The 21,236-nt window shown below is 35.8% G+C and overlaps 1 protein-coding gene across 3 annotated transcripts in view; it reads right to left on the bottom strand.

The window, feature by feature from the left end:
• Positions 1–21,236, bottom strand: part of LOC128888002 (uncharacterized) — a 170,876-nt gene that overhangs the window by 100,069 nt on the left and 49,571 nt on the right. Inside the window, exon 2 of one of the 3 annotated variants that reach the window (XM_054144567.1) lies at positions 7,072–7,122. The exons of the other annotated variants lie outside the window; for them this stretch is intronic. The gene's annotated coding sequence lies outside the window, so the exon portion shown is untranslated. The remainder of the gene's footprint in view (positions 1–7,071; positions 7,123–21,236) is intronic. 3 annotated transcript variants of the gene reach the window in all.

The raw sequence follows: 21,236 nt of genomic DNA, 5'->3' as shown, positions 1-21,236 counted from the left end.
TTATTCTTGTTTATATTGTCGTTTTCTGCAATGAATAGATTCAATTGCAGATAGTTGGTTATAGTTAAACCAGGCAACCTTGGAAAGCATAGAACATGTGCAAGCATAATTTTAGATTGAAATTGTAAAATGCTAACATCTTTTAGCTGTAAATAAATTAATAATTTGTTACATATAGTAAAATATCTGGAAGCTTTTCAATTCGATACTTCAATATTTTATTGCTGCCTAATGCAGTCATTAACTTCTAGCTGTGAATGGCTAGTAAAGTTTCATTATCTACTTACTAGCATTCATATTACATGTGACACATCCCATTGGATAATATAATTAATATCTTCTAGAACATAGCTTTCAATATAAGTCCAATCTTTGAGTTTTCATATAGTTCTCTTGTACTGTTTAAAAATCCAAACAATAGTACTCAATAATTTCTTTACTTGATCACTTATTCTGCGTAAAAAGAAAATACTTTCATTAAATAATCTAAAATTTAGGCCGTTAGTTGAAAGAAGATGACTCATTGTATCATATGTCATGTATGTCCCTATCTAATAGATTCTACCACTTACGATGTGTGTTAAGTTAAATAATGTTACGTATAGACAAATAATCAAGAAACAATTTTTACCAAGACGATACAATCTTTTTTACGGAATTGTCATTAAACAGCCATTACTACGAAATTGAATCGAATAAAAAACTCCTCGTGTAATAGTTCTATGGATTTCATCTGATACTGTTTAGGTTGAGTTAAATTCATTTGTCCATACATACAAATAATCAAGAAATAATTTCTGTCATAATATAATCTTTCTTACGGAAGTGTCATCGAGTAGGAATTCCCATGGAATGAAATAAATAAGAAACTCGCGCATCTGGTACCTCAAAAGTGGGAGATATGTAGGCCGTGTACTTTTGGACCTTACCACGTACACCTAAAAAGTACGACCATATCAAACGGAAAATGACCAGCATTAGATCTAATCCGCGCACCATCAGCAAGAAGCGCTCTCGTCGTACGTTCCTCCATCCGGTGTGTAAACGCAAAAAGTTGCAGACCGTTGATCTCGCTCGTCCGAGCGTATACTTTAAAATCGCTTTAATTTTAATCGGACCAAGTGGTGCACTATCAATTAAAGTGCATTAAAGCCACGACGAGCAAGAATATTCATCCGGAGGGAAGCAGTTCATTCCACTTTACCTCCGTGCTGTAGCGTGGAGACTAGGTGTATCGAGCTTATCGAGGAAAAGATGGCAGCTCTGATAGCGGTGGTTCTTAACCCTTTTTTAGCTCACGGCGAAATTAGGACGTTCCTAGACTTTTTGGAGTGGCGATATAGTTTACAGAGAGAAGACTGGTACCAATCTTAATCCTGAATAATAACGATGCAGAGAATTCAATAGGAAATGACTTGTAAATTAAAAATTGTAGAAGATTAGGTTTAAGAGCTAAGATCTTGTTAAATTCCTTGTTCTTGTCTACACTGTACATAGGTTACTTCTTTAATCCTGAATATTTATGATGGCAAGAATTCTATATAAAATTGATTTGAAATTATACATTCAATAAAGTTATGTTGAAGCAGCCTCTGGCTGTACTTCCACTTTGAACAAATTACTTCTACTTCTAAAATTCAATTCTAAATATTTATAAAACGAGGATTCGACAAGAAATTGTTTCTATACTGCAAAAATAATAAGATTAGGTTGGAAAGTAGTCTATGATTGTAGATGGACTCTCAGCAAATTACTTCTTTTCTTTATAATATATAACATTGCTTGTTCTTTGATTCTGAATATTTATAGAAAAATCAAAATTCTAAAAAAGAACTGCTTCTAAACTATGAACGCAATAAGATTAGATTGGACAGCAGCCTCTAGCTTTAAAATTCGATGCAAAAAAATATCTTCTAAAATATGAACTCAGGGTTGACACTTCGCAATTATTAGTTATTTGAAATAAAAATTCTTTAAAAAGAATCTTTTTCTCTCGCGAACATACGATAACAGTCCCTTAAAGTAATCAAAGAATCAAGAAATAATTTCTTCCATGAAAAGTAAAATAAAATCCATACGAATCGTAGTTACCGCGAGACCAAATGACACTAAATCGTTAAATTGAAGTTTGGAAACTATGAAAAATAAAAATCCACGATCGCTATAGTCATACACACAGTGGCCAGGCGTAGCGGTTAAGAATCACTGTCTCATAGCTCTCAGAAGCCCTGGGGGCTCCTGAGGCCGTCAGCCTGGAAGCTTAGGATACGCATCGAGAGGCACATCACGTCTCCGAGGGGTCTTCTTCGTTTTCCCCCGTCTCTTCTTTCTCTTCTCCTTTTTCACCTTCTTCTTTTCTACTCGTTCCCTTCCTACACGGACGCGTGTATGCGTTGGTTAGAATGAATTTCGTGTCGTCGAATAGCATTTCGAAGGGTCCTACCGTTTCCTGTCTGCGCGTCCTCCAAGCAGCCTTGCCGCGTGCCTTTTTTCTTCATTCGTTCCCCCTTCGATGGAGGTGGAGATACACCGTCGATGAGAAGGCCAATCATCCCTGTCAGTTTATCATTCAATTTATCAATCAAACTACTATAGGTGTCGCTCTTCTTTTCGACCTGTGTTGAATATAACGGAGGGGAAGCGTTGCGATCCGTCAAAATACGAGGAGAACGAATTTCTCGGGTTCCTCAAAGACTTTTTGATCTATTATTTCAGTTAATTCTTGGTCCTAACATCAATTAACATTCTTGGCTAGGTCACATTTTCGATAGAGTTTATATCAAATAGAAAAGGTTGCACGGATCAATTTTACTGTCACCAACAGAGTTCTGTAGTGGTTTCAGACTTATTTTAATTTCTCTAGTACATTTTTCCTCAACCACTTATGCTGACTTATTGTTAGTCATCTGTCATATCTGACAAAGTCATAAGATCATTCGTGGGTTTATTAAAATATTCATGATGATAAAAATATATTTGAATAGTTCATTAACTAACTCACGAATAATAAAGGTGTAGATATCCACTATGTGCTCTTATAACTGCGCTTAACTGCTTAGATGTCTTGGCACCCTGTTTATTAACTTTTATGTTGTTCGTGGGTTAATATTGTTCCACTCCATTTTCATGAATTCCTATAAATGTTTTAAAAGTGGTTTATCCATAATATAATACAATGCAACGTAAACAAATCACCGTATTCAATGAAATACTGCACACTATTCATTATGCATTTGCATACCTATTTCTCCTAGCATTTTGCAATTAAAATCACGTAACAAATATAACCTATGTTGCATATAACAAATTCGTTAAAAATATCAAGTGTCCACGTGCTTTTGAACGACAGTGTATTTTCAAAAGCTTGTCCATAAAATTACTGGTGAATGATTCAAACCTAAAAAGAATTTTGAATAAAGACTTTCAGATATAAGTCAGAACATAGTAGCCGTCTTGTCATCGAACAAGAAAAGGTAATTTTCGATTAAAACACACGTAGCAAGACAGTTATAAACTGTTGATTCCTCAGGATGCAGTCCACGTATTTTCCAATGTTGTCGTTTCTGAAGCAAGACATCAACGAAATTTCTAAAGTTGGGACATGTAAATAGGCGCATCGCGATATTGAATTTGAATGTAAATTTTGTTGCAATCGATCGAATGGTTTCAGTTCAATGACATTTCTTCCCAGGAACGCGAACACGTGCGTATTCGATTGGCTTTCAATCGACTTCTCCACCAAGAGGATATCACGTGAAAGTCGTCGCAGTCGAGGCACGAAGGGTCCGCGACGTGCGTATCCAACGTATTAGAATGCATTTCTTTTGTTTTCCAACCTCGCGGCCGTTCACAATGTTCAACTGCATTCCGAAGGGCGTGCCACTTCCTGCACGTGTGTCCTCCAGGCAGCCTTGCCCTCGCCTACGCTATTTTATGCCCATAAACGTATTCATAGAACGAGCTGATGAATCACTGTACTGCTTTATCCGCTATCACCTCCAACTTTTTATCGCGTCGGATACTATAGCGTAATATTCTGGTTCTAAGTCGATGGATAACAAAATCAAGGATTACTGTCGTCTTAAGTCTGAACTGTTTCTTGTGGACTTTGTAGAATTACTTCGACGGAGCGTTATCTCTTTCCAAGACGGCTGTTTTAAAGAAATGGAGCAAGTGAGAAACCACTTAACAAGTGAGAAGACTTCTGACGTTTAGAAAACACGCGCAGGTTTTTCAGCGAATATCAGATCGAAGAATTCTGCTACCTTCGGTCTAGATCATTAATTTCTTGAAGACATAGAGCAATTAACCTGACACAGCAGTGATTAATTCCGTATGGTTCTTTTGTGTGTAAGGACTAACTTAATTATCGACTCTGAGATCATTTTGCCATCATTTCTATGCCATCAAGTACTGTTATCTTAATTCTAAACTATTTTGATAAAGATATTGTAAAACTAATTCTGAAGAAGCTTTTCGTTTAATGCAGAATCACTTGGCACTCTATTTTGAGACTATTTTGAAAACTTTTGAAGACTTTTGAAGTAACGAGTGTGAAAACTTCTGATGTTTACAAGACAGCTGCAGGGTTTTCAATGGATATCAAATTAAATAATCCTAGTACTTTCATTCTAGATCATCTGTTTCTTGAAGACATTGTAAAATTAATCTGATAAGCAGTTACTTCTTCACAAGGTTTATCAGTGAATAACGACTCACTCTACAATCTACCCTGAGATCATATTGAACTGTTTATAAGACAAACACAAGTTGAATACCAGGTCAAAAAATTCCTTTATCTTTACTCGACATAGTTCTTCTCAATTAGCTAGTTATCGTTTAAATCCTTATCTTCAAATAACTTCGAACCCTGGTTACAACAAGTACGAAGATCCAAGACACAAGTTTCTCAATGAATAACAAATCGAAGGCCCTTGCTACCTTCGTTCCACATTATCCGCTTCTCGAAGACACCACGAACCTACTCTAACAGGCAACTGTTTCAACCTAAGTAGGTTCATAAATGACTAATGACTCACTTAACACTCTACTCTCTAACCATATTGGACTGATGTTGTAATAAGTGTGAAGACACTTCGGGTGCTTATAAGACACAGATACAGGTTTTCCAATAGATAGCAAACCGATGAGTACCGCTACTTTCATTCTACCTTCCTATCTTCATTCTAACCTGTTTCTTACAGACACCGTGAAATTAATTTCAGAGGCAATTATTTCCTCTCGGGAAGGTATTTCAGTAAGTAATGACTCACTTAACACTCTACTCTCGAACCATTTCAGACTGTGATTGCAAAATCTGCGAATACTTATGAAGTTTATGAGTCAGATGCAGGCTTTGCAATAGTTTACAAATCGATGAATACTTTCATTTTCATGGAAGCGTGCATATGAAAATCAACTGTTAATCATTTTCTGTACAAAATTTTGAAAATACGTATTCTAATGTGGTTTTTGAGACGAAAATGGTTTCTAATCGAATTCGCGTTTGTATTGCGAAATATATTCGCATAATATAGAATTATAATATATATTATATATATTATATAAAAATACAGTTAAGTAAAACCTACGAAATTATTTTGATATGTAAGCCTTGCAAAAGACATTTTCTTATACTTGTCACGAATGCTATGTGAACGTGCAAGGTAACATTAAATTATTCAATTTAAGATTAGAATAACTCCTACAAAAATGAAGTTATCGTAAACAATGTTTTCTTTTTACATATTCATTGAAGGAGTATCGTACAAACAAGTGTATGAATTTTATAATCTGATGTAATTTTTTCAAATTCAATTTTACCCTATTGAATGCAGGGTAAAAAAACCACATAAGGATATGTATTTTTGCCGTCCATTAACACAAAACTCTCAAATGTAACTCTCGACTTTAACGATAAAGTCTGCGAAAACTTCTGAAGTTTATAAAACAGGTGCAGATTCTTCAATCGTTTCTTAAATCTATAGACACTGTCATTTTTATGTTAGTCTGCCTCTTGTGAGTATCATAAAATTAATCTGACTAGCAATTACTTGTTCGTAAGAAGGTTCATCGATAAGTAACGACTTGCTTAACACTTTATCGTCAAACCATTTTGGATCGCTGTTGTAACAAACGTAGATACTTCGCGCGTTTATAAGTCAGATGCAAGTTTTTCAATGGATACCAATACGATGAATATTATCATTTTTACTGTAATTTGTCTCTTTCAGATATCATGAAATTAACTAGACTAGCAGTTATTTGTTCTTAAGAAGGTTTATCGGTATGTAACGACTCGCTTAACATTCTACCTTCAAACCATTCTGAACTACTGTTGTAAGAAATGTAAACACATCAGATGTTTATGAGACAGATGCAAGTTTTTCAAATGAATACCAATCCAACGAGTGCTTATAATCTTCACTCTATCTTGCTATCTTCGTCCTAATTTATTTCTTGTAGACATCGTGAAATTAACCTGAGAAGTAATTATTTTTTCTCAAATAGGTACTTTGATAAGTAACGACTCGCTTGACATTCTATGTCACAAACCATTCGAGACTATGGTTGCAAAATCTACAAAAACTACTGAAGTTTTAAGGTAAATGATTCTTCGAATGGATTCCAAATCAACGAGTACTGTCGCCTTCGTTGCAATTTGTTTCTCGAAGAGTTGTTTTCAGTTGTTTTTTTTCAGAGAAGATTTTCTGAGTAATGATTTCTGTGATTTATTTTACTTTATCGTGGAACCACTTTGAACCGAAGTCAGATGCAAGTTTTTTCGGTGGATACTCAATCGAAGAGTCTTGCTATCTTCATTGTACAGTATTTGCTTTTTTCCGAGACATCATGAAATTAATCAGGCAAACGTTTCTTTACAGAAAATACTTCAAGGTGTTATGATTTACTTAATGCGTTAAATATATATTAAATATATATCGGTAATGATTGCATATATATATATTAAATATATGCAATCATTTCTGAGAAATTGCTTATTGATGAAAATCGTAAAGAAATAGAAGTGTAATCATCCCTTCTATTTACAATAAAGATATAAACACTTACCCTATTCGATTGGATAAGAATTATTGACAACGTATGACGTGGAGTACGTACCTGCAACAAAATTGAACAATACGATTAGAATCAAATAACGTAATAAAATTTCTAAATTAGTAAAGCAAGGTATAAGCTAAACATTTATTACGAGTATAGTGATCACTGCTTTCAAGACTAAACTCCAAAAATACATATTGAAATCTCAAGTAACGTTCTTAATTTAATAAATTAATTCTGTATATAATTAGTTTTTTTCTTGTAACTTGACTTTAATTTTCAGAGCAACGTTCAGTAATACTATATTATCAATTTTACAAGGGCCAATACATAAAATTTGTATTAGAAATTCACGAACACTTTATTCACCACAAAACAAGCTAAAAGTAATAATTTTCCTCAAACGTGGTAAGAATTATTTAAAAAATAAATTTTTTACACCCTCCTTCTCCCGAGAGGCTTTGATCTTCGCCAACTTCTCTCTCATAAAAATAAAAAATAAAGGATCCGGTCTATACAATAAACGTCTACCTTCTGGAAGCTTCCGTTATTATAAAAATAATCTATCAGAGCGCGTCCCGTGGGGTAGAACCACTTTCGGGCACCAGGAACACGGTAACTCGATAAAGAAGCAATGTAGCGAGCATCGTCGATCGACGATCGTGTTACCGAACAAAGACCAAACCTGCTAGAAATCCGCTCGGGTTTCTGAACCACTGGATTCGTACCAGGGCACACGTGTAACGAGAACGCGTACGGCGAAACGAAGACACGAGATCTGGACCAAAAAATCTGGGAAGTGATCTAATGACACCCCAACACTTGGCTGCCTGTAACGGATTCTCTTTTTCTGGTGTCGAACGTTAGACAGTGGGGTAAGATACTCTAAAAAGTATCAAGAAACACGGAAGGCTTTCTTTGTGGAAGACGTCGAAGCAGTGGCGCGACAAATTTGACAAGCGTTGACTTCGGAGAAACATTTAGTCGTGAAAAAGAAAAGTATCGCGTCCTATAGAAACTTCTGTATCTTCCAAAGTTTCGTAAATATTTGTTGTAATTTAGAAAAAGAGAGAGTAATGTTATCTTGCTTATAGTAGGATATTAGATTAATAAGAAGAAGGCAAGTTTTAGCGGTTTTTGAAATAAATTGTAATTGTATTATTATGGTTAATATTATATACAATATTAAGTATAAATTTTAGAATTGAAAACTAAGTGCGTTTTTAAATATATATGTAAATATGTATTACATTTTGTATGCATTTGTCAATAAATTGAAATATAAATGGGAATATAAAAATGTTACAATATAAAAGGAAATATACCCTTTTAATGTCTCTCAAAGTATCAGCCCCATAGCGCAAATAATAAAGTAGTATCCTCTTTTCATAACAATTGAGAATTTTGATTAAATTCTTTTTGAACTGAAGAATTTTGAATGACATTACAAATCAGTAATAAATTAGTGATAGCCAATTTTATTTCATTGTATGTATAACTTTCTTTGAATTCTTAAATTCAATAATTTCATTAACTATAACAAATTTTGGTATAATTTTGGTAACAATTTAAATAAAATCCAATCTCTAATAAAATTATGATATTCCGATGTCATCTATCTGTTCGTAACTATTTTATGTTATTTCTATGGAAACTTATTATTATTTTTATTCCTTATTATTTTAGACTAACAAGCTCTGTATAAATATTTAAAGATTGTTCGTGGTGACTGTGATTGATTTCTAAAGAGAAACGCATTTCTTTTATGGCAATCGTGTACCAGTAAAAGTTGCTTGTTCTAATTATCTAAAACAAATACGGAACGCGATCGAAGAAACTCTGATGAACGAGTGTTTTCCACTTACTGGCTTTTACTAGGTGTTAAGTGCTCGTGAAATCTAATTTCCTGAAACAAGGAATTAAAAATAACGAGAAGGTTACATGTAATAGGTGCATCAGCATATAATTCTGAAAAAATTCTACTAGATTTGAAAGGAAATAAAAGATGAATAATGATTTCGTGCAAGTATTTTTAAAAGATTGTATAAAAGATGTTTGTGTAAAGAAATTCTATAAAAATGACGCTATTATTTGATTATGCATAAATTATACATGTTTCTTTAAAGACACCTGAATATATAGTATTATATACTACATATAAAGTATCAACAAATTTCTTATTGTTAGCCATAAGGTTTATATAAGTCATAAAGGTTTACATATTGTTTAGAAGCCCTAATTTCAACATTTATTATCATATAAACAAGTAAAATTATGAGTAAATTAATTTAGTCTAAAAAATTATGATTAAATCACGCTGATCTGCAATTAAATTTACATAATGTTGTAAATGCCTCATATCGAATAGCCTCATATAAAATAAGAACATACTTAAAACCCATTTCTACGTTTATAAAAAAGAAAGAAATATCTACGTTCTTTTTTTTCGTATTCTTACATGTTGTTCGTAATTTTGTATTACTTACTATTTAATAATCTATAATAATATAAGCATTAGTGTAATAACAGAAAAAAGAAACAAAAATTAAAGCTTGAACTATAAGAATTTAAAAAAATTAAAATAGAGAACATTCACATAATTTCAATTTTATTGCTTCTTATCCGCCACGATACCAATAATTGCATTATTTATCTTGTTACCAAAAAAACATTCAAGTGCATTGAGAATGTACCTCGCTAGACAATTAGTGTCTTCATTATTTAGTGCTACCAGTCCTACAAGGATTACATTGAATTTTGTCTGCGCAATACGAGTTATGTTTATTCAATAAGGAGCACTTTGCTACCTAATGTTTATGTACGTAATGTTTATTATTGCAATGGTTCATTTGCCCCGCACGTCGATGGGGCAGTTTCAACTATATACCGTTATCGACAATCGAGACTGCATTCCGGTTAGTTTCACAATTACTCATCTACGTAGCGTAGGGTAAGCTAATGATCGTTCTAATAGAAAAAAAAAGGATAAACACGAGATGATTGCTATGCGACCTGATTTATACCCTTCCCTACGACTCACGGGATTTGCAATTGCGAATAAATAAAGTGCAATCTTTGATAACAACCTTGCGCTAATAACAGCCCCGTTTTTCTTCAATTCCTTTCATTTTTTGTTCTCTCAGCTGGATGCGACAAATCGGTGTTTTTGCACATTTTGATTTCCAGATGCAACGGGATCGCTGAATTTTTTCGTTCATCCCGTTCAATTCAATTCATGAAATTATCACAGACCGGAGATGAACAAAATTCCTATCTGGATAAGAATTTCGATTAACGAACGAAGGGTAATAAAGGATGCCTTTGAATGCGTTCAATCGAAATTACAATCTCAATTAAGGAATCAAATTATATTTCATGTTGGACGAATGGAAGCCATATGTGGGCAAAATCTGAACGCAATTAAAAATTGAAAACATCGAATAAAAGGTAAAGAATTCTAATCTACTTTTCGTTCAATAAATATAACTCGTATTATTTATATAACAGATAAATTTATTGTAACAGATATATTTATTTGCTAAATGAAGAAAATCATATGTACATCGAATAAATAAAATAAATAATAAATAAATATATATATTTATCAGTTATTCCTTGAATGAAGATAAAATCCCTTCTTTGATTAGCTATTAAAATAACTCGTTTATTTAACCGATCCACATCTCTGATAAATAATCTCGATATTAACATTAAAATAATTTTTCAATCGGTTAAACGTTACGAATAAATTGCTGTAGTTTCTTTGGCAAGCCTAGAATGCTCTAAATCGAAATAAAATAGTGGAACGGAGTTTTTAATGATTGTGTGTTATTATTTCAGTAAACTTCTGCCCATCCCTGCAGCTAAGTATAAGAATCGACCAAGTAGCGACGAAGGAGAGCTCGGAGAAAAGATTTGGGAACCTTATGGAGTGGACCAGGGGCCAGTGAATGCACAATGATGAATCATATCTCTGGGAAAGAAATTGGATCATTAAAGATGCGTGACCTTGGATCAACGACGCAACAGCTCGTGAATCAACGTTCTCTTTCCTTTTCGTGTTTAATTACTTTTCCACGGCTAATTGCGTATCGACTAATTCAATTAATGGGACGTAAAGCCCCCAAGATTGCGGGGCAGCTCCAAACTGCCTTGATTGTCCGTCGGGCCAATTTAATGGCAGTTTGCACGAACGTTCCCTTTTTTTATGATTTCATTCGGACCGAATGAGGGCACAGACCACCGTTTCAAACGCAGAACACGGAGATCGCGGGAACTAAGTGAGACTTTCGAGAAACAGAGTTCCAACGTAATTATCCCTCCACGGAGGAAGACGATACGAATGGATCTTCCTGAGCAATAAATCTCACGAAACCCATACAAAGGTAGGATTGACTGAAAGAATTAGGCGAATTTAACATGTTGACCGCCGCGTCACCCATGAATGGCCCACGGAGCTTTTCATTGAGGAACGAAACAAATTAGTTTTGTAAACGAGTTGTTTTAAGAAATTTGGACAGAATTCGTAAAATTAGGGAGGTTTAAAAACCAGTAGCACGATAAATGTTAGATTACAAGGTTTTTTATTGTCTGGAAACAATATTGTATCTCTGTGGAAATTTTTGGGGGTATACGTCTGCTAAAAATTCCTTCCCACATTCAATATCAATACGAAAAAACAATGGATAACACGAGCATAATTTATATGTATAATGACTCTATATAAACTTGGTTACAATTTTTTTCGTGTTTATAGCAATTATTCTTTTTTATGGAAATTTTTATTAACTATTATCAAACATGATTATGACAAGAATTTAGTGAAAATAATACCAACATCGAAGCAATATAATAACAGTTAAAAATTTGATGAATTAAAGTTGTGTGATGTGCAAAATACAGAGAAAACATTATTCAAGTTGTTTGCAGTATTGGAAGAATGATTTAGATAGTTCGAGGTCTTATAGAAATGCAATACCACGTATTCAATTACAAAAATTTGTGAAATATGGTATTTAAATAGACAGAAAATTCCTAAATCTTCGGAAAATTAATTTTTTTATATTATTCTTTCATGTCTATTGTTATTCTCACTATTTTACGCGATGCAAACCATGTATTTAAATACGTTAATAAAAGTAATAGAACCAGACAGCGAAATAGACACAAAATTTCTGAATATTGAAGAAAATCGTTCATTTATATTATTAGTTCATGTGTATTATTATTCTCATTATTTTACTTAATACGATTCCATGAATTTAAATACGCTGTCAAAACTAATGCAACCAGGCAACTAAATAGACAGAAAATCGTTTATTTATATTATTCTTTCATATGGATCATCATTTTCATTATTTCACCAGAAATATCCTCAACCGAACCCAGCCTTGTCCTTCAATTAGTTCAGATAATAAAGGTCCCATCGTACTTTCACATTTGCATGGAATAGTGAGCGCCATGTCCAAAACATTGTCCAGAATATCGATTTCGCAGCAGGACCAAACGGCTTCAAATCAGCCGAAGCATTTTAGATGTCATGTATCTTCCCAGAACATCTCGAACTTGGACTCCGCGGAAAGAGCAGGATGAGTGGATGCATAATGGTGAATCATATCGCTGCCGAAGAAACTAGATCATTAAGCCATGCAACCTTGGATTTCTTGCCAAGTTCAGTGCACTGTCCGGCCGGCTAGGCTGAATATACCTACCCCAGCACTATCCATTGCCCCCGTCCCTCCTTGCCTTCTCTTTACTCTTTCCTCCTCCTCGTCACGTGTCCTTTGCCTCTTTCTCCCTTTCCCGCGATCAATCCAACAGCCTCTTCCCTTCCTCGTACGCACTTACACGCGTGTACGGAGGTAGCATCCTGTGCGTCCTCCTCTTCCGTCACGACCGAGAAACTATTAAATCCCTAACCGTGAGGCAATTGAATAAAAAATGAAAGCTAGTTGCGAAACAGAAGTGTACAAAGTGCTCGTCATATTTAATTTTAAATTACGAAGAGTGTAACAGGAACGAGAATTTACAGCACCGCCTTGTCACGTGTCCTTATTCTGTTTTTCTTTCGAGGGATCGATTCAATAGAATCTTTTATTTCTTGCGCTTAGGATATTACGTGACGTGAAGTCAAGGCTTTGACATTTCTAAACCCTGGGATATGAATTCCCAAGAGATTCCGAAGAGAAATATGTATTCGATATTTCGGAATTCCAGGACCTGCAGTTCTTACTGAATGAATACAACGACGAATATTTCGTATCGGGATTCAAGATTACCCACTTCTATGAACGAAGTGAACTACTTGCACGATAACCTCTGTATGTAGTTAATCAAAGAACATATCTACTAGCCTAGAAACTCCAAAAAAACTCCAAATCTAAGACTTCTGTGACGTTAAAGGAATAGCCACTACTAAAGTGTCGAAAGCAAAAACTTCAATCATTAACATTCTGACTTCCATGAATAATTTCAATTTCAGCATTCCTACTTTCACCGATGGTCTCTACTTTTCTATTGCTATTTTCACGAATAATTGCATATGTAACAAATTGTTACACTCTATATGTTCATGAATAAGTTCATTTATACCTTTTCTGCCTTCATACATAATTTCAAGTTCACGATATTACTACTCTCATCAATTATCGCAACGTCAATATTATTACTTTGTATGAATAACTTCAACTTCGCCAATGTATAAAACAATATCACTGAACCACGAATTTTGCAAAAAGAATGTCACTTATCAAGATTGATCCAAGGGGTCAATACACTAAGTCAGTTAGACATTAGATATAGATTTCAAGATTTGAAAATAGATTTGAAAATTTAAATAGAAAATAAATTCACCCTCAAAATTAAAGATAGATTAAACCTAGCAACTATATAGAATAACTACAATATATTATCCAATCGTAAAAGAAGATGTGAATCAGTAGACCGTAACATTTATGCTAAGCTAATCACCCTCAATATTTTTCTTTCTGCTATTTCACCACGGATTGCAAACCTACTCGCAAATGATAAACAATGAAAGTTTAATGGCACTCCAATTAGTCTTCTCTCCGTGTCACGAGCAAGCGTACATTTGCACGCGTGTTCAGAAATGGAACGATACCAAAATCGAAAAAAAAATAACAGCCTGGCAACTATAATAACTATATTATATTATTCAACAGTCAAAGAAGAACATTTATGCTACGCGAATCACCCACAATATTTTCCATTTCGTTATTCCGTCACAAATTGCAAGCGTACTAAAAATTTATAAACAAAGAAGGTTCAATGCCGCTCCAATTAGAGTCTCCTCTCCGTGTCACGTGCAAGCGTACCGCACGCGCGTACAAAGGTAAAGCGTTCCCATTCTCTTCCTCGGCGGTCGCGGCAGCATTTTTCTCCCGCGATCCTCCCCTGCCTGGAAGCCCAGCCATCTAGGCCTATCCTAGTTTTTGCCTATCCACGCTGACCGAGGGAAGGAACCTGGACCCAGTCTGCCACCGGTCCTTCAAACCATCTACGGCCGAGTCCCCCTCTGCCTTATACGATCATTTCACGACGGCGAATAACGCGCGCCACGCGAATCCAAATACGACCCGTGGAAACAACGACCAAATAGAGCGCGTAGACGGAGATAGCCAGAGGAAGAGAGTTCAAGGTGAGAAAAAGAAGATCCAGGAGAAATCAAAGTCTGGGTGTTCGCGGTCGAGAGGAAATCCGCGAGTACGTGCGCGGAAGGGATGAGGAAAAGGAGAGGGCGACGTGGATGAACCGCCGTGACGGGGAGAGGAGACCAACGTGGATGTAAGAGAAGGAAGAGAGAAAGGTTCCCTTGGCAGACGATGATAACGACGTGGTGTACGCCTCCACTTTCCATCGTAAACATTTCGAGGCTGCTCCTCCAGACTATAGGACGACGACGCCGACGTCTGGATTTCCTAAGCGCTGCGAGGCTGTTGCCTCTCGCGCGCCTCGTAAGCACGCTTAGCCAGCCTTCGTATGCACGGTTCGCCAGCCACGGCGTGGAATTTCGTAGACTTAATATAGCGCTCGAAGCGAAATAATGCAATGCGACCGAGCACCGTTCGGGAAGATAATGCTGTTAGTCCGCGTCCAAGGTGGGAAGCACCGTATTGCCCCTCGGCTCCTAGGATCCTCGCATATGGAGTTTGTATCAATCGTGTGTGCAGGGAGTAAGATATTACTCCGGGCGTGATGTAACGTTCACGGTGACGCTAATTCCTGGCTGGCTGGCGGAATTAAAGAAGGTCACGCCATTCTCAGGCTTTGTTTTCGAGCTTTACGTTCCTTTACTCAGCCTGGATGGAACGATACGAAATATTGCTCGAAGCAGCTTTCTTTGAGTAGGCTGATATTAGAGAATGTTATCTAAGACAGCATCTGATGATAGTGTTGCCGAAGAATCTGTCTAGAAAATCCAGGAAGACACTGGGTAGAATTGATCCTTGCCCTCTGTGGCAGAAATATTACTTGTTGTTGCACTTTCTTCGTTTTTTTAGGTCTGATTGACAATTGCGGCTTGGACAAAGAGTAGGTTTTATAATTTCTCGTTATTTATTAATCTGGAAGAAAATTTTCAACGAAGTGTTCAACTAGCGGATCCAAGACGAAACTGTCACATCATTAACCCTTTGACGAGTAAGTATTTTTGGAGAACACACACAGTTTATGAGTAAGCTTTGTATAGCTATAACAAACGATTGCGATTGTAGATTTGCAGTCTGTTTGGCTAGAATAACTTTGAACGCACCGGTGCGTCGTTACGCTACCTGGCACACATCAATCAGGACGCACCGGTGCGTCCGTAATCGTCAAAGGGTTACGAATGATAAACGTTACTTATAATAAAAGTATTACTTGTTATTGCAATCTTTCCATTTCCTTAGCTCTGAATAGGTATTTGGTACTTGCAACAGGAGTACATGTTACATTTTGTTTAACACATTGTATGCTGGAAACGTACTTTTACGTTTTAACGTATACGATGGGCATTGCATATATATATATAATAGTTACGTGCAAGCGTACCGCACGCGCGTACAAAGGTAAAGCGTTAAAAGTTATATATATACAATATGCGGATACCATACTGTGAAGAAATATTAAAGTCGTATCATTGCTATTTGTACTTGTCGTTATGAACAAATATTTTAGAATACATAGTAAAACTAAAAATTGTCTATTTTCATGATTTTCTAAAAATGTGCTTTAGCAAGCCGGACGTACGCAAGAAAAAAAAGAAAAAAAAAAGCGCCGTACGTAAGGTGTTACAATAATCATAGAGCACATATTTAAATGTAAAATAAAAAAAAGTTTCGTTAAGAAAAACGGAGTGGTTTTTGATTTGTTGTGATTTTACTGAATGACCAAACTCCCACGAGACTCACGAGAAAACGTCCGCTGGAAAGTATACCCGCATGCAATGTGTTGATAACAGCATTTCCTGTTATACTCTTAATTTTTGTCTTCCATATTTCCACACTTAACCCTGAGAATTGATTCCTTACTGCTGTTCTTGCCCTGTTTCTCGAGATACGAAAACATTAAAGCACATGTAATACATTCATGACAGCAATACAATCCTACATTATTTCTTTCATTATATTATACATGTGCTTGTAGCTCCTTATCTCTACTTGTAAGCGTTAATTCCTAATGAATATCTTGGAATTCTGCACCTCAAGTCGTAAGTGTTACTATCTTTATTTTCATTCTACAGCTACGCCATTCTTTGCTTGCTCGACATGTTTCTATTACGATATCTTGAAGGCAATATAACTATAGATTGTGAATTAGAACAAGCATTTTCTTGGGACCGATGCGATTAGATGTTAAACATCTCTTATACTTCATTCTTCATAATTCTATCTTCTATTACATTTCTTATCCTTCATAATTCAAACTTTGCAGATTCGTAGCATTGATAAATGCGACGTAGACCCTTAAATAATTTCCGACTGAATTATATCAGAGGGATTAGAAAGTAATATCGTTTCTGCGAATGTCAGTACTTGTTTATTATTAATCAGCTCACTGTGTACCAATTGATTTTTATCAATCAGGTATTGAAAATTTGGTAAAAAGTTGTCGATAACGAGGACGATTATATAATTGATTAAAAATAAAAACATATTATAAATTTACTTGTTTGAATTTAATGTAAAAGAAACGTTATTACTTTCTGGCCCCCTAATACGTACTGAATTTCAACAAACAAATTGAATGAAAGTGTTTTAGCTCAATGGAATCTTTTTCGTGTAAAGCGAACCATGAAGTTTCGGTGGTAGCTCCATAATGTGCTTAGATTAATTCATGCATAAGGAAGCTTCTTAACTCGAATGGATGGAATTATGCAAAAGTAACTGTATTCGTTCACCTCGCAGCATAATTTAACATCAGTGTGAACTATGACGAGGAAGAAATCCTATTTCAGCGAGATGGAGTCCCTAATCGTACTGAAAAATTATTTACAAACTAGCTAGTACTTCGAACATTGCGTGTAATATACTGACCAGCTTAGAATCCTGATTGCTAAATCGCTTGGAAATTATTAATAAACTGTAAAATAGGGACTGACAAGTAACAAAGCTTCGCCATCTGGCTTCCATGAACTTTACGCCATGATACGCGTAAATGTTGCAATATTGCACCAGGAATACTAATAATTGATTGCCCCAGGAATTCCACGAGCATCAGCGATTACTCAAAGGTTTCTGGATTCTACGGTATGCCATGACTAGCATTCTACAATATCTCTGTACTTGAAACATTCAGTTTACGTTACCACAAATGAAATTCGAACCGAGTTGTGGCGCATACTACACATGTGGCTGCACTGGCCCCAGTAGAGCGCAAAGGGTTAAACGTTTCAACCCCAGATTCTGCGTTGAGTGTGGATCAGTTCTAATCTAGAACTTCTAGATTATTCATGGCAAACCTGGACACTTTTGAAACGATAACACAACCGTTACGGTTAAGAATTTCTATATTTGGATTTCCTTAGGTCTCCTCTCCTCGTTCATACATAATAACTTCCGAACTGAAAGTGGGAGGGACATGAAACCTCAAAAAGATACACCTTCAGCCAAGCCAAGGCTTGTCGAATGGTGGCCAACACGTCTACTTTAGAGCACGTGCTCAGGGCAATATAGCTGTTACCAAATTTTCCTTGTATCCTTAAATATACGGATATGCGATATGTTAAGTAGGGAACCTGTTTCTCCCTCGACTAAGAAAAAAAAATCCATAAGGTCTGAGATCCAAGTCGGGTCTCGTGTTCTCATTTATAATTTTGGAATTCGAAATTGACAGAGGACGCGATGTTTCAGAACAGCACAACTTAAAGTCAAGATCTCGTACCTAACCAGCCTACTTTAACTGTTATAAAATTCTTCCCACTTTTTTCCATGTAAATTGTAGCCATGATTAACAATTTTTTTTTTCGAAAACATTTGACTTAATAGAAAATCAATTCACTAACGTTTATTATAAATATATTAAGCAATACAAAAATAATTTTGATTTTGATTTTGATTTTTTTCAATAAAGTAACGATGCTGAAGTCATTATACGACGAGTCTTTTCCTAATGATTCTCTAATCTTCTTACGTATGGATAGACCTGAAATAAAATACCAAGTATTTTCATTTTTTACATGATATATACTGCGAAAGTACATGAGGATTTTTCAAAATACATATCAATTTTCATAAATGTGTGGTGAACATTTGAAAAAAAACTCTCGTTTGTAGCACATTTATAATAAAAAATATTTCTAGTAAGAAATGTTTTAAACTGATCGTAAAATCCGTACATACTTCCAAGGTGTACAACGCGTAGAAAATGAAAATCCGTGTTTTTTTCTTTCAGGTCTAACCGTACCTTAGAACCTCGCTACTTTATCTACAAAATACAAATAAAAATTATTTTTCTATTATTCAATATATGTACAATAAGTGCCAGCAAACAGACTTTTTATTGAATCAATTGCTTTCGACCAAAATCGTTGAATATATTATAGTTATGATTTTCACGCATCCAAGGTGGGTTGCCCCCTTAAATATATAATACGCAGAGTAGGAAATCTGTTCCTCTCGCATATAAAGAAATAAGATCTCTTGGTCGCCAAAGATCGGCAACAATCCCCAAGATTGGTGTGCGTCACGTCGACTCGGTTAAGAATCACTGTCCCAGCGCGTATCTCGCGCGAGTGGCGCGCAAGTTTATAATAGATATTAAGCCGAACAGTTACGCGCATAGATAGCAGGTATAGCAGCAGAAAGTGTTGTTACTCGTCTTGCGATGACCATGATTCTCCTTCTCTTTAACGCGTCTCCGTGGCGTACGGAGAGTAGCATTTCTCGGAGATGCTAGTGTAACGGGTATTGCACACCGAGTAACGTACAACGCCGTACGTTCACGTGCGGTGGTGTAATTTTCGGAACGATTAAAGCTTCCTTCCCTTGGCGGAACTGCGGCCCTTAAGAGCGTAGTACGTGCGGCCACTCTCGAGCCACGGTTCTAAATAAGGCGTTGAAAAAGCGCGAGCGCGAGATAGCATTAACGATCAGGACGCCGCGAGTGCGACGATAAATTTTCAACCGCGGTTCGAAAAATTCGGAAACGCTATCTGGCAGACGATAGGAGCAGAGAAGGCTACTGTGGCGAGACAGATAAGATTCGAAGAGGCTGGGGTATAATTGAAAGCGTTCGTATTTCGGAAGCGGTTATCGCTGCGGATGAAGATGATGTTCCTCACACCCTATCTCTCGCGGGAAGAAATATACGTTCCCTCGCTCGAATTGTCCTGACATGTGACCGCTACTAGTAATTAAACGTGGACTGGATGAAATGAAAATAGGGAATAACTACAGACCTTGGCTATTGAATTAAGATGAGATAAAATTTTAAGGAAAAGTTAAAGTAGAATTCATATAAAAGTAAAATATAAGATTTATCGTTTATCAAACATCCTTCTGATATTATTATCCAATATTGCATAACTGAAAAAGTGAAAAGCTATATAGGAATATATAGTTGGAGAATAACTACAGCATCATCCATATTTCTAAGTGTTTAAAATTTTTCGGAAGGAATGAAGAAAGATCAATTGTATGTATAAGCTACAAGGATATGATAAATAATGAATTCTGTTAATATATCCGAAGTTGCTCCTCATTCCGTGCAATTGATTTTACTTTACACCAACAAAAAACTGCAAAATATAAAAAATATGAATAGAGTTACAGTTATGGTTTGCAATGTGCTCTAATTTAAAAAATATTGTACCAAAGAGTTGTTATTCACCTTCATAGTTAATAGCGAAATCACGCAGTTATATTCTGGACAACCTGATAAATTCTACCCCGGAGAACGATACGGATCCACCTTTAAACCGCGATGAGAGTTTAAAAAGGCCAAGAACCACTGCGTAAGGAATACGTACGCCTGATCCTGTGCTTTATCGCCAGTAACGCCGGAACATTGTATTTAACGGTATCTCGTGATTTTAAATAGCTACGTGCGCGACTCTAAGTGCTCCGCGAGCACGGTGAGCTTTGATTATAGCTAATAAACGTTTTCGCGGTCGGGCGTAATTTATGAATGAAAAGTGGCCGGTAATGCTCCTAATTAACACCTTGTTGACCGGTGACGCGGCACAATGCGGTTCTTCGAACTTGCGTCTAATAACAGTTCGCATTGTATCGTTATTGCAGGACAATGCGCGGGATAATGCAATATTAACCCCTTGAAGATAGGTCTTCTTTGTAATGCAATATTATTGGCGATAATGGATAGCCTTTACGGCGAAGGACTTCGGGGCAATCGCTCGATACAACGTCGGCGATACTAATACGGAAATAATGCTCGATGCCGTAGGTGTATTGATGGTTCATCAAATGAATAACAAGATACTTGAAACTTGAAGATCTGTTGATTCGCGAATAATTACTGGATGAAAGTCCCATTCAATCTTGTATAATAATATCCATACGCCTTTTGTACTGGTCGTCATATGTACGCAGTCATGGTACACGATTTCAATTATTTTCATTTTATGTTCTATGGGTTGTAGAGTAATATGAAGGTATTCGTAGAAAGCATATTTTAAGCATATTTTACAATTTAATTTCATTTAATTTTGTAGATTATAC

Source organism: Hylaeus anthracinus, unplaced genomic scaffold, assembly GCF_026225885.1.
Source record: "Hylaeus anthracinus isolate JK02 unplaced genomic scaffold, UHH_iyHylAnth1.0_haploid 11989, whole genome shotgun sequence".
Taxonomy (NCBI): Eukaryota; Metazoa; Arthropoda; class Insecta; order Hymenoptera; family Colletidae; genus Hylaeus; species Hylaeus anthracinus.
This window is presented reverse-complemented; position numbering and strand designations above follow the sequence as displayed.